Genomic DNA, 16,139 nt, shown 5'->3' with positions numbered 1-16,139 from the left:
AATATTACCTTACACCAATGAGCACTCTTTCTACGGTATAAGCAGAGCAACATAATGTTGTGAAAATCAAATACACATTGGAAATAAGAAATGTTCAGATTGCTGAAATATAGAAGCAGCATCATACCAGGCCATCTTTGTTCTTTTATTCATTGTTTTTTTAAAGCAATACGTCTTATTGTTTAAAATATAATAACATATTTTAAATAAAGAAATAAAGTTGTAAAAGTGTTGCAAAATGGTAGGAACTGAAAATTAAAAAAAAATATGTGTCAAGGATCAGGTTGCAAAAGTGTTGAAGAAGTAGAATTGGGGTAATAAAAACAACTGGTAAAAGTAGGAAGATGGAAATTAAATAGGAAGCATAAGGAACAGGCCTCTTGGAAACAGTAAGGAAATTAAATGTAGTTAATTTAGCTATACAGCAAGTTTGAAGTGACAAGTGCAGGAGAGGAAATAGATAAGCATAATAGATAAAGAAAAAGAAAAAAAAAGAAAAAAAGTTAACCTTGTAAGGAATATTCTCAGGAGATAAAGAATATAGTAATGAAAAAAGATTGAACTTGCAGGGAGAAAAAATGAAGTTGGAAAAGACCTTAGACATTATTTACCACTTTCTATAGGAATCGATTTCTACAATATCTCCAACAAATGTTTCAATATTTCTAATGGAGAAGGGCCCATCTTTTTGAAACCATTATCAAGAGTCTTACCAGTAGGAATTTTTTCCCCCTGATGTTCAGCATAAATTTCTTCTGTGTAATTTAAGCCCTTTGAGAACTCTTTAGATGCCTAATGACGGATTGTAGCTCCCTGCAGGCTTTTCTTTACAAATTAAGCATACCCAATATTAAGGTTCTCCTTCTCTCAGGACCTTAACATTATGTTTGTTTTTCTCATTTTGTCAAAGTCTTATCTAAATGTTCAGAAGTGTATCCAATACAACAGATGCGGTCTGAGCAAAACAGAATAGAGAATAACAGACTTCTCTTGACTTTATATTTCTGATGATAGAGCCTATGATTGCATTGGTTGTGATTGTGATTGTGGTTTTGGCTTTGGCTTTTGTTTTGTATCACCCTGTTGCCTCATATTCAGTTTGTGATTTATCAAGACAACATTGGTTTTCACATGCACTACCACCTAATAGATTTGCACCCCATGATATTCATGCATTTGATATTTTGTTATTAAAATTCATTTTGCTGTTTTTTTCATAATATTCTTATCTAACAACAGTCTCTTAAATCTTGATGTTGTCTTCAAAGAAGATTGCCATTTCCCCTGTGTTTATGTTGTCTGTAATCTGATAATCATATTTCTTCAATCTCTTATCTAAATCATTTATAAAGATGTTAAATGTCACCTAAGAGTCTCTTTGCTGAATGAGATGGGAGGCATATATATTTATAAAAAAGAACAAACAAACAAACTAGCTTAGAACAGATTCCTGAGGTAGATCACTTTTTACCTCCTTTCAGTTTGATGCAGACTCATTGATTTACACTAATTGGATACAATTATTTATTTTTATTTTTTTTATTTAGGTTTCAAAAGTTTTATTTTCTTTTAAAATAAACATTTCATCATTCCTCAATCAGTGAAACATCGGAGTACAATTTTTTTGTGTGTGTCAAAATAGTTCTAGTTTACCACCAAATTCTTGTCTAACCTAATGTATACCCCTCCCTCCCTCCACCCTCCCCCCAACCCCCTCCTCCTCCCCCCCCCGAGTTCCCAGAACCCGTACACGGTATGGATTTTTAACAAACACAGTCTAAAATCTATTGAGAAAAAAGAAATAAAGAAATTAATGACATCTCTACATTGATCTTAGCTTCTTCTTGCTGAGCTAACTTTAAACAATTTAAATCATTTCTGATCTTAAGCATAGGCTAACTGGAATTTCTTGGTCCCATATTTATTTTGTATATAGTCAATCCATTTTTTCCAGTCTCGTTTATATCTCTCATTTGAGTGATCTTTAAGATATGCTGATATTTTAACCATCTCGGCTAAGTTTGTAACTTTCAATGTCCATTCTTGAATTTTAGGCAAGTCTTCCTTCTTCCAGTATTGCGCCACCAACAGTCTTGCTGCCGTTATTAGGTGCAGAATCAAGTTAGTCTCTACCACTGTAAAGTCAATGCTTATACTTAGTAAAAATAACTGAGGAGTAAACTTTATCCTTCTTTTAAAGATATTTTGCATGATCCACCACATTTTTATCCAAAATGCCTTAACCTTTTGGCAGGTCCACCATATATGAAAATATGTAGCATCGAGAGAGCCACATCTCCAACATTTAGGCTGTAAATTCGGATACATAGAAGCCAGCTTTTTAGGATCTAAATGCCATCTATAGAACATCTTATAAAAATTTTCTCTCAGGTTTTGAGCTTGTGTAAATTTCACATTTCTTACCCAGATTCTCTCCCATGTATCCAGCATTATTGGTTCTTCAATGTTTTGAGCCCACTTTATCATACAATCTTTAACTAATTCTGTTTCCGAATCCATCTGTATTAATACATTATATATCCTCTTTATATGCATTAAGCTTTGATCTCTTATTTGTTTAAACAGATTATCCTCAACTTGAATAAAATCAATTTTTTGATCTATTTTCCACCTAGCCTGTAATTGCCCATACTGGAACCATGTTTGAACTACCTTCTCCTCTTTTAATACCTCTAAGGATTTTAGTTGTAGTACCCCCCTTTCCAAGATAAGAAGCTGTCTGTAGGTAATTCTGTCCTGTTTTTGTGCTATATTCATATTTTCAATTCCGTGTCTAGGAATTGCCCACATGGGTATCTTGTCATTTAATTTATATTGGTATTTTTTCCAGACCTGCAGTAAAGCATTTCTTAAAATATGACTTTTAAAATTCTTGTCCAATTTTTTGTTGAATAACAGGTAAGCATGCCAACTGTCAGCCTCTGCTTTGCTGTTGCTTCGACTGCCATGAAACGGGGAGGGAGGGCATGGTATTTGGGAGGGGTTACTCATTGTGCTGGAGGAAGGTTCTGGAGTTCAGCTGCCTGTTGGACTACGCATGCTTAGGAGATGATGCCTTTTGAAGTTATCTCACACCTGACACTTGAGAGAATTATGATTGGACTGTAACTGTGATGCCAAGGGGTGGGGAATGGGCTATTCTATATATCAATCGCTTTCGCGCCTAAATAATCAGACTTCGCTTCGCTATGCCTTTAATCATTTATAATTAGTAAAAGTACACTTGATTTCTACACATGGAGTCTCGTGGTCTTCTTTCCTAATTATCTAATGGAGAGGTTCTGACACCAACCATATACCAGATCGTGTCCCTCAATATTCAATATTCTATCATTAGTTAAATGAGTCCAATCACTAATTACAGATAATGCCACTGCATCATAATATAGTTTTAAGTTAGGTAGTTTCAAGCCTCCTCTCTCGCGTACATCTTGCATTATTTTCATCTTTACCCTCGGCTTCTTTCCTGCCCATACAAATTTGTTGATACCCATCTGCCATTCTAAAAGATTCGCATCTTTTTTAAGTATAGGTAACATTTGGAAGAGAAATAAAATTTTTGCTAAGATGTTCATTTTCACTGCCGCTATCCTACCCAACAAAGATAAGTGCAATTTCTCCCATTTTTTCATTTCTGTCTGTATACTATGCCAAAGTGGTTCATAATTATGCTTATATAGTTTCCCATTTGAAGTTAAGATATTAACTCCAAGATATTTGACTTTTTTAACTACCTCACATACTAGCATCACTCCTAGTTCTTCCTTTTGTTTAGTATTCATATTTATAGCTAATATTTTTGTTTTTTCTAAATTTATTTTAAAACCAGACACTTGACCATATTGATTAATCGTATTCATTAAAACCATACTGGATTCCTGCGGTTGTTCCAATATTATGACCAAATCATCCGCAAAAACGCGCACTCTGTATTCTTGCTGCCTAATCTTGATCCCTTTTAGACCATCCAAGCCCCGTATTTTATTCAACAATACTTCCAAAGTTATAATAAACAATAATGGGGACAAAGGATACAATTATTCAACACACACACCCCCCTTTGTATTCATCTATTGACAGCAGACTGCCCACTATTTCATATGTTCTATACTAGGATTCATGGTGGGCTTATCAAATGTTTTTCTGAAGTTTCAGTGTTAAAAGTCAAACATGTAGGAGAAAAATGAAAGTTCTCAATTCTCCCCTTCCAGAAATCGTTTGGGTTTTATTCACTCTGATCCATTTTCCTGCCTTAGTGCACCTGCTTTGTATATTCATATTACTACCACCTACATATGCATGGCATATTCTCTTATTTAATGCTGGCATGTTGGACTGATCACACACAAAAAATGCAAGAATGTAATAAACACTATAGTCCCATCTTCATTAACTGTTCATGAACTTGAAGTGTGTGCCCAGTGGGAAATCTATTCCCCTCCCTTGAAAGTCAGAAGAAAATCACAAGGCTTCATTTTAATTAAGAAGAAGATGCAAATGTTTCCCTTCCATTTTGAGCACCACCATGTGAAAATTATAATTGTCACAGAAAATATTTCTTTAGAACTGCTAACACCAGAGAGTTTAAAAAATCATTTCCAAAAGAATGATACAAAGAAGAGCAGCCAATGTCATGGTTTAAGAAACCTACTCTTGTTTAGAAGCATTCAGAACTAAAAGGTTTCCAAAAAATTTTAAAAAGAAAAACCATGCAAATCACATGTGCTTAAAGCATGAAAGCAGAGACAATAACCACACATACTAAAATCTGAAATAGATATAGTTGCTAGTATGGTTTCTTGAGAATAAGAGCCACCTTCCATTTCCTATACATGTTTCATTTATTGTTAGCATTCATGGTGATTTCATAATTTGCTCCCATAAACTGAAACATCCTGGGTTAGGGGAGGCAGAGCTGACGTCAAGATGATACAACATGCGATCTTGGAGCTCCAGAATCAATATCTCTGCCGCTGGATGGTCCTTTTGAACCTAAACCGTCCCGTAGAGATGGTGATAGAGAAGGGCACATCCTACTGATCCCAGGACATTGCAAAGTCCCTGGTAGATCTAGGAGAAGCAATAGCAGTAGCAATAGCAGTAGACTTATATACCGCTTCATAGGCCTTCAGGCCTCTCTAAGCGGTTTACAGAGAGTCAGCATATTGCCCCCAACAATCTGGGTCCTCATTTTACCCACCTCGGAAGGATGGAAGGCTGAGTCAACCCTGAGCCGGTGAGATTTGAACCGCTGACCTGCTGATCTAGCAGTAGCCTGCAGTGCTGCATTTAACCACTGCGCCACCTTGGCCCTTTTTTCCGGTGACAAAGAAGCAGCCATTGAAGCTGCTGAAAGTTGGGACAGCTCCAGAAATGGAAGACAAGTAGGAGAGAAAGTGTGCCGAATTGGTGAGATAATTTTTTACTATTAGATGAGAGAACACCCCAAAGATTAAAAGTAAAGTTAAAATTGAAGATAGAAGAGGTCAAGCGGCAAAATTAAGCCTGAGTCAAACTTAGTGTGTTATATTTCTTTAATCCTTTTATTGCTGGAATTTCTACAAACGCTTATTTTTTAAACTGGACTGATTTTATCCCCCCCCCTTTTTAAAGATTTCCATTCTTTTTCTTTTTTCAATGCCTTATAATATTTTCTTATAATCTTTCCCCTTTTCTGGAATATAAAGAATATAAAGAGGGAAGTGAAAATATATGAAAGGAAATAACACTGCCACTTAGAGGCTTGGAGGCTTGGAAATATTGTTTTTCATCTCTACATTTGAGCATTTGATAATCTTGTGCAAAGTAAGAGATGGTGTTACACTTCAAGGATTTTGAGTTTGTTTATTGAAAATGATAGTGGGAAGAGCACAGATGTTTACATAGGTGCATGTCTGGGTAATATCAGAGTGAAAAGCTTGGAGTGGGAAAAAGATTGCACTGAATTGGGAAAGAGAACAGTTAATTTTGTTTGGAAAAGAGCCTTGGATTTTACAGCGACAGTGTGCACTATTGGAAGGAAAAGATCAATACAGACGATGTTGCAACAGGAAAAAGGAAAGGAAGTGACATTGCAGATGATGATGCAAGAAATTCAAAAAATACAAGTAAGAACAGAGAGCATTGAAAAGAGATTGGAGATTATTGGACAAAGAGCAGAAAAAATAGATGAAAAAATTGAAAATACTCACCAAACTATGATGAAATATATGGACAGATCTCAAACTGAAAAAAAAAAAGATGAACAAAGAGATCAGAAAATTGGAGATATTGACAGCAGAATGAGTGCTGTTGAAAAAGATAAGAGTGGAATATTGAAATGGGAGATCGATAGACTAGAATTTTACCTCAGATTCCAGAAGATAGAAGAAGAAAATATGGCAGAAGTAATGATAGAAATTCTGGCAAAAGCATTGATGATAACTAAAGGGAAGATGATGGAAGGAACGGATGAGGGGTTTCAAGCCTTCACAATGAAATATAAGTTACCAAGAGATGTCCATACAAGATTTACTAAAAAACCAATTAGAATACAAATACCACAAATGGCAAGAAATAAAAGATTGCACTACTATTGGATAGATACAGGATGATGTAATGAAATGTTATAATAAAAATTAATTAATAAATGATTAATAATGATAATACAGTATACATATATATTAGATTGATAATATGAGATTTTATATAATTTGTAAGTGAGGACTATGGAGAGTATGTAGAAAAGTTTGGTAACCAAAGATAAACAATTTTATAAAACATGGGACTTATCTTATTAATGGTTAAACAAAGAATTTTATAAAGTTGTATAATTACTGGATGGATTTAGGATGATGTAATGCAATGCCCAAATATAAATTTACCTGAAATGTAGAATATCTCACAAAAAATGAAGTCATGACAATTATGTCATGACATAATTGTCAACAATGATAATAATTGTATACATATATATCAAATTGATAATACAAGATTCTATATAAAGTGTAAGTGAAGACTATGGTGAGAATGTACAAAAAAGTTTTGTAACCAATCGACACACTGTACGGAATTGGAAGATGTTTTTATCTTTCATGTTTTTTTGTACTTGTTTGTTTAAAAATAAAAAAAGTTTTTTAAAAAAATGAAGTATCCTGGTTTAGATAAGATCTGTGCAGAACATCAATTATGTGATATATCAAGTATATGAATATGATCACCTTATTTCTAAAAGCAAAGAATCACCACAGTCCAGTTGCCTTTTGAAAAAGCACCTTTGAGACAACTATGATCTCCACAGAAGTCTTCAGGTCCATTTTCATGGCTAGCAGACTTTCAACTCTCTAGATCTTGGGGAGGGAGGAGATGAAAGTTCCACAAAGTAGGGGAAGACACAAGGTAGCATTATAAAATGGACAGGACATGTAGCATGTCAATGCTATCTGAACTTGTTAGGTGGGAAAAAAGGGGAGATAGGGAAATTCCTCAAATATTCTGACATGCTTTCTGTTACAAATGTTTGCATTTTTTCTCTTAGCATCAACTAATCTATTTTATTACTGTAAACACCAAATCTGTACTACGTATGTTAGGTAATATAATAAAAAAACATAGCAGCTGATCATAGCTAGCCAATGCACAATGTAAATAATGAAAGGAGGCAGAAAGAATCTAATCCTATTCATTCTTTTCAGTATCCCCACTGAGAATAATAACAGTTACAATGCCTTTCATCTTATTAACTTGATATTAGTTTTCAAGAGGCAGCAGTAATTTTGAAAGGCAACATAAGATACTTATCTCTTTTCTGAATATTAGGCTAAGAAAATTAGAATCATACATAGCCCCTAGAGATTAACATATTGCTATGTAGAAATATACATGTGTACTATTAACTGACAAAAATATGGATTTTGTTTATTATTTATATACAGATTTTCATCAATCTTCATATTTAGTTCAGAGCATTCAATTAGTGGATGTTATATTTATCCTTCTTTTAAGTTACAAAACATAAGCAATATACTGTCAGTACTTTCTTCAAAAAAGCATAGTTTCTAGCTGATATTAGAGCAATGTGCTTTTTGTGGCTATAGTACTATCAATTTTGGTTACTTCTTTCTGCATTTATTGAAAGGTAAAGATGGAAAATCAAAAGTCCAGGACCACATGCAGCTTACTGAAGCCTCTTAAAAGACTGTCAGCCAAATGCAATTTATTAAGTAATGGAATGGAAAAGAATATTAAATCCCTAGAAAATTACTGTACTATCTTTGTATGGAAAATTTATCTTTGTGTCCTGATTCCATCGTTTTTTTTGAAATAAGTACCAAGCACATAATTTAGAAGCTGAAGTCACCCTCTGCCTAGGGGGAAAAACGAATACCTGTCAGTTTCACCTTCTTTGAGAAAAAGTTTTCATGAATCTGGAGATTTACTTTGTTGAGAAACTACTGATTAAAGCTATGCTATCTAGCGTTCTAGCATCACAGATGAGACTCTTTTTAGCTGTTCTACCTCTTCAATAGATGTCTCTTCATGCTGCATCAGGAGACAAAATGTGCATACATATGTCATCTTCTTAGAAACAGAGGCTATTCAGAGTAGATTACAAAGCTCTGCAGCAAATAAGAAAGAACATAGCTCTGTATGTTTGATCCCAAAATCTCAGTTTTTATCTAAAGAATTAATATTGTTGGGATGAAACCTTTGTTTTTTAAAAAAATAATAACTGGAATATGGTGGTATTGAAAATCCACAAGATGAAAAAGCTGTAATATCTGTTGTAAAAGAAGAACAAAGTAGTATACTTTTTGTACAGTTATCATAATTGAAATGTTTACTATAATCTAATTCTATAGTTCAGCTCTATGGAGATAAGACAAGCAAAATACCTATAAGATGTAAGTTGGAGGGCATATGATAAAACCACATTTGGAGTACTGCATCCAGTTTTGGTTGCCACATTATAAAAAAGATGTTGAGACTTTGGAAAGAGGACAGAAAAGAGCAACAAAGAAGATTGAGTGCCTGGAGATTAAAACATATTGAGAAACAGTTGCAGGAATTGGGTATGGCTAGTCTAGAGAAAAGAAGGACTAGGGATGACATGATAGCAGTGTTCCAATATTTGAGGGGTTGCCACAAAGAAAAGGGAGTCAACTATTCTCCAATGTTGAAAGAAATGTCCTTCTGGGTTCAGCTCCAAGTGGGGAAGAAGACACTGGAGACATGGAGGCTGCTTGGAAAGATGGTTTATTGTTGGACAGGGCCGCATGGCTTGAGCCCTGAACAGAAAAGGTGATCACATGTTTCAATGTTGATGGAGAAGAAGAGAGAAGGGCTGAGGAAGGGGCTTGCTAGGCTTTTTATACCCTGTTCAGTCCCACCTCTCTGTTTCCTGTTCCTGTGTAAGAAATGTATTCTGACTGGTTATCAGACTCCCATGGTGCCATGCAGGGGCTACTCTCTAGGCTGTGATGAGTTCTCAGTTGCCTTGTGGTCAGTTGAGTAATATCCCTTCCCCCTACAGCTGCAGTGAGGAGAAGTCTTTATTATGTAAAGTGGGCTAGCCGGGCCATCTTAATGGCCCATTAACTGGGGATGGGCAGAAAGCTATAGGCAACTATTCTGTCTTTTGAAACATGTTTCTTTTCACATCCAGAGAAATATTCTGCCTTTTCAATATTTCCTAGGATATTTCATTTTTCTGGGAGAGGGCTGGATAATAACTTCCCACAATCCCTCCTTTTTTTTTTCAAAACATGTGAGTGGAACGCACATGTTTTGACAAAAGATTAAAATTGGTCAGATCAGGGAGACTTAATTCTTCTGATGAAAAAGCATTGAGAGAGACAGTAGAGGATCTCTTCAGTGGCTCCCAGATAGCTTTCAACCATGAAGGTCTAGCAACCAGGGCACAAATTTCTGGAAAGAAATTTACAGTATCCAATTTTCCATGCCAATTAGTATCAGATATCACTTTCTATGAGCTTTCAGGCAGGTTTTAAACAAACAGAAATCCCAAAAATTATTCACAGCCTTGCTTTCCCTTTAAGTTACAGGCTGCCCATTTTAAAAGGGATGGATCTTCAACCTGCCCTGGCTCTTATTTTAGTGAGGCCAAATTGAGTTTAGATGGTGTGCAATCCAGGTTATCTATTATTTGTAAAATTACACAGAATGAGCCTGGGGACTCCTTCTCATGAGACCACCAGTGCAACATATCCTGCTTTACTGGGCAGTGTGGGTTTTTTGTTTTGTCACAGTGAGGGCTTGGGGTTGTTTTTGGAGATCCTCTCTGCTTCCTCTTCAACTGGGGGAATTGCCTGAGGAGAATTGACCCTCCCCCAATGGGATTAAAAGGGAGAAATCACTGTTTAGGCTTTTGTGCCAGGGCAAAATCAACCTAGGAAAAACTGTGTGTGGAGGAGATAGTTTCAATCTAATTCTGTATAGTCTCTGTCTCTCTCTCTGTCACTCTGTCTCTGTCTCTCTCTGTCTCTCTCTGTCTCTCTCTCTCTTTCTTTCTTTCTGTGTGTGCATGTGTGTAGCTGCTTCTACCATACAGAAAATACAGACATTTTGGACAAACTTTCCCTCCCACTAGACAGAAATCTAAGGTGTTCAAAATTGCTGTGCTAGCCATTCTCAAATACAATTCTTACATGAATACATTAAACTGATTACAATATAAATGAGACAAGAAAGAAACCTTACAATGAATTTCTGTGAAGAAAGCAAAGTGAGAAAACTTTAGGATCAATTTTCACCCTCCCCTATAGTCTTTACAGCTGTCTTCTGGGGATAGAAGAAAGTCTTTTGGTCTTTACTTCTCCATCTCAGGGTCCATTCTTTCATATCTGCTGGATGGCATTAGGCTTAGCTTGCTGGTAAGAGTGGTCAGTCAGGCTTGGTAGTCAGTTCCAGACTTGGCTAAGTTTTTTTCCCCTTCATGTCAGGTTTTATCAGGATGCAATCACCAGCAGCCAATTCAAGAGTTATGGTTTGAGCTAGCAGTCCTTTGTTTCTGAGGTGAAGAAAAAGGGGAGAGGCCAAGTATACAGTTCTTTACAGACATATCTTTAGTCTCATGTTGTGGAATCTCACCCATTCTGTCCAAGTGGAAATCCAAACATTATTCCAGAAGGCAGACGATGTAAATTTCATGGAACATGACATTCCCACTGCTTCTATGATTGAAACACTTTTGCAGTAAGATGAGTAAATTTTTCAAAAGGGACAACAACTTGTGTTGCAAACAAACAAACAAAATATCATAGGGTAGAGCACCTTGACTCACAAGCTTTTAAAAATGCACTCAGGTGTAAAAGAGAAAGGGAAGAAAAACAGCTTTAAAAAAATGCAATTAAAAAAAAGGTACTTTGAGTCAACACTCCCAAAACATTAGATTCCATTCAGATGGAAGCAAATTCTCATCAAGTATGTTAAAACTTTTACAAATGTAAGCAAAATATCTCAAAATCATTTCTTTGTATAGGTTTAATTAAGCATTTTAAACCTCACAAATTTCCAGAAGAAAAAAAAAATCAAAATTGTGTTCAGAGCAGAAAAGGAAATGCAATTGCATAACTTTTATAGATGAAAAGATAACAGTGAAAGGTAAGGGTAAAGGAGCAGGTCACCCATTTACCCCAACTTTCTCAGAAGAGAGGGAAAAAAAATGGTTAAAGTGAGCAGAAAAACTTCAGCCCCTCCCTTCAATGACCCAAAAGGAAGGAGGGAAAGAAGGGGGGGGGATGCAGAGGCATTCACAGGTATCTCTGGGGCATTTCATACACACGCTCATTGTAAAATGAGCAGATAGTCACTTTCCCCACCTTTCCTGCTTCCCTCCAAAGAATGACCCAGAGGGAAAAGGGGGGGGGGGGTTCACACAGGCAATCACAGGTCTTTGGATCTCTTCACTTAGCACTCCCTGGGGCATTGGGGATATATACATTCATACTGCAATCAGAGCTCATGCTTGCTCATGCCAACCAATCATTATAACTATTTCAGGAAGCTTTTTCAAAAGCCACCAAGCTTCATTTTATTTATTAGAGGATCTCACCCTCCCTTCAGGTTTGGAAATGATAACACACAAGCATACACACACATACCATTAAACAACCTTGCAACTTACTGTTTCGTTATGTGAAAGGAATTAAAGTTCATTCATACCAACTTTTACCATGACATACTCACATTTGCACTGCAATCAGACCGCTTGTGTAAATTAATTTCACATACAAAAATATCATTTCATTCTTTCTTCATACAAAGCAATTATTACAAGTATTTCAGGGAGCTGTACATAAGCCAATGAGCTCCATTTTCTATTATTAAGGGATCTCAACTTCCCTCCAGGCCTGGGGGAGGTTCTGTCCCTTTAAGTCTTCAATTTCCTTTACTTGGGGAACATGTGGCTCATTCTGCAAGCAGTGGGGAAACTCAAGAGAGAGCAGTTTAAATCCTAACTATTCTCCCCTCCCCCACAGCTTCAAGCCCAAGCTTATTTATTTATTTAGCTAACTGGTCAAACATATCACCATCAATTCCATTCAATTCTACATGTTATTAGATGCACACCTAAGAATTTTTTTAACAGACATTACATCAAATTAATCAAGTCCAATTACCTAGGTCTTCCCATTCAGTCAGGCTTTTCCTTATTATCTGCTAACTTTCTTACTTTTGCTCGAAGTTACACCCGTTGTTCTATCTCCTTAAGCACTAGATTGTTAATAACTGTCTCTGCCCTGGGGTGTTCCGTTTTAAAATTGGATCTGCCAGCCCACGCTGGCTAATTTTTAAAGATCCAAACTCTTATATATCTTGAACTCCCAGCAGCGCTGGCATATTTTTAAAGGTCAAGATTTATAGAGACAATGTATAGAGATGTTTGTCCACACATTGTTTGCATTGGCCAGGGTTCTAGGTTGGTCCTCCCAGCAGAGCGCTGGCTATAGTTTTAAAGGTCCAAACTCTTAGCTCTCCCAGCAGAGCGCTGGCATAGTTTTAAAGAGCAAGATATATAGATATTTTATTAACACATCATTTGCATCTGGGTGGGGCTCGAGCTCTACTTTTCTTTTAAAAGACAACTATTAACAGCTTTCTAACATATCCCTGTGGACTCCTTAGTCACTTTGGGGAAGAAACTCAGGTAGAATTTCTCTTCAGTTCATCTGATGGTGGCCAGAAAATCAGCAAACTTGTTACAAAATCTAAATCAAAACTGTCTTCTAGGGGCCAGGTTTCGAGTAGGTTGGCCAGATAAATGTGCAGAGGGTTTTTACTCAGGGTGAAGGCAAACCTTTAGTAGGAATTTCCTTCATCTTACATGCACACACAAGGCAACACTCTCCTCCTTCCCCCCAAAGGGAAAAAAAAATCTATACTCACCTGAAGGGTAAATCTTCCAGGCCTGAAAAACATGAAAACAAGGTTCCCTCCCCCACAGAAAGGGCATTGTTGGGGGATTAAGGGTAAGGGAGGGGCTTGGGGGGGTAGAAAGCTTGCAGGCAGAGTTTTAAAAAAAAAGGTAAAATCATCAGTTACTAAACAGATAAACTGGTAACATGGGGATATCACAGATGCAAAATGCGGTCTGGATTCACATGCTTCAGGAAGGAAATAAACAGGTAAAATCATTTAAACACACGATAGAAGCAAGGATGAAACTTTTCCTGTAAATGAACTTAAAACATTTCCTGGGTTGTTACTTTAAGGCAAAGGGAAGGAAGGAAGGAAAAAAAATACTTCTCTGTACTCTGGGTTTTTTTTTTGGGGGGGGGGGCAACAAACTGAACGAAGGCAATTTCTTCCAGTTTACTCTTTTCTTTCTTTGAACACTTTAAAATCCTTGTCTTTTGGTTCAGAGACATCTTAGTTACAATTACCTTGAGGGTGCACAGACTTAGGCACACATTTACACAAGAACAAGGAGAAAATAAGAAAGGAAAAAAACAGAACTCTCAGGTTTTCACATTCTACATTCTTAGTTACAAATCTGTTAAATTAGGGAAGGCACAAATCTTAACAAACAAACCACGTGGTTACATAGAAGACAAACAGACAAACAGACAAGAGAAAAAAGAAACACCAACATTTTCCCCTTTTCTTTTAAGTACCTTTATGTAGCCAAATTAGTTTTCCTGTATTATCTTTCAGCAAAGCTCATTTCTCACACAATTTCCTTGCCTTCATGCCTGCCAAGATAGGCATGTGCCTGGCGTCCCAGGCTTCTAGGAAATCTCCAAGGGATTTTCCTGTCACCCTCGAGCTAACGCTTCCCATGACCCATTACATGCAGGGCTCACTTTGGCTTAGCCGGGTGACCACCGCCCCGTAAGTTTTCAGAAAAAAAAAGATTCTGGGAAGGACTTCAAATTCCCTAATGAAGTATTCGGTCCCTTCCTACCAGGGAATTTCCGCTAGGGTTTTACAGATCAAAAAGGTAATCTGCAGAGGACCTCTGTTCCCTTTAACAGTTAGTACCTGCACCTCTTTCTCTTTACACACAATGAGCCTTTGCTTTTTCTTTTTGCTTTCACAGAACAACAGCAACAACAAAATTTTCATTCATTTTTCCATCCATTTTCACACACACTCTCCTTTCCCTAACAGAAGGTCCTGTGCTCTGGCCTGACCCTAATACTTTCCAGGCTCTCTTGGTAAAACACACAGAGGAACCAGGATCCAGCTGTGCTCAGAAGAAGGATCTCACACATGCAGGCATACACACATCACCCATGCTTTGCCATGCTTTAAAATTAAACTTTAGAGAATTAAAATTTAGAGGTACTCACCTTCTTTCCAGGCAGCCTTTGAGCTCAAACTCAAAACCCCTTTAAAACCTAGATCCAATGGTTAAGGCCAAGATAAAGTCCACCCTCAGACTCAATGGGGTCTGTGCCGGCATGGGAGGCTTACCTGGGCCATATCCACTAGTTAGGCTAGCTTGGAGTCCCATCTGGGTCGCCAATTGTTGAAAGAAATGTCCTTCTGGGTTCAGCTCCAAGTGGGGAAGAAGACACTGGAGACATGGAGGCTGCTTGGAAAGATGGTTTATTGTTGGACAGGGCCGCATGGCTTGAGCCCTGAACAGAAAAGGTGATTACATGTTTCAATGTTGATGGAGAAGAAGAGAGAAGGGCTGAGGAAGGGGCTTGCTAGGCTTTTTATACCCTGTTCAGTCCCACCTCTCTGTTTCCTGTTCCTGTGTAAGAAATGTATTCTGACTGGTTATCAGACTCCCATGGTGCCATGCAGGGGCTACTCTCTAGGCTGTGATGAGTTCTCAGTTGCCTTGTGGTCAGTTGAGTAATATCCCTTCCCCCTACAGCTGCAGTGAGGAGAAGTCTTTATTATGTAAAGTGGGCTAGCCGGGCCATCTTAATGGCCCATTAGCTGGGGATGGGCAGAAAGCTATAGGCAACTATTCTGTCTTTTGAAACATGTTTCTTTTCACATCCAGAGAAATATTCTGCCTTTTCAATATTTCCTAGGATATTTCATTTTTCTGGGAGAGGGCTGGATAATAACTTCCCACACCAAAGCAGTGGAAGGCAGGACAAGAAATAATGAATGGAAATTAATCAAAGAGAGAAGCAACCTAGAGCTATGGAGAAATTTCCTAAATGCTAACAATTTCCCTTTTCCTTTTTTTCTAAATCCTGTGGCTTTTATTATTTTATCTATATATTAAATACAAAGAGAAATATAAATGGGAAATTAGGGGAAGGAAAAAGAGAGGGAAAAAGAAAATGTAAGTACAAGAAAAAATAAAATGTGCTGACTTCTGATTCTTTTTAGCACAATACAAGATAAAAACACTCCAGCTTATCTTTTTACTTTTACACATTGGTAAAAGCACATAATTAGCCATTTCAATAATGACAAATCTATATAATCATGAATAGAATAGATAAACTTTGAATGAATCAAAGTTTCATTTTTTTCATCACAAGCAGAAAATCCAGAAGTGATATCCAAATGAAAAACATACTTAAATATATTCTCCTCTTTGAATAAAATAATCAATTTAACCAATTTTGCTTTATCTTCCTTGCTGTGAAAGTAATATATATTTCTATTTGCACCTAATAATCTTTATAAAATATCACATTAACAGA

The sequence above is a fragment of the Thamnophis elegans genome, chromosome 11 (genome assembly GCF_009769535.1).
Source record: "Thamnophis elegans isolate rThaEle1 chromosome 11, rThaEle1.pri, whole genome shotgun sequence".
NCBI lineage: Eukaryota > Metazoa > Chordata > Lepidosauria > Squamata > Colubridae > Thamnophis > Thamnophis elegans.
This window is presented reverse-complemented; position numbering follows the sequence as displayed.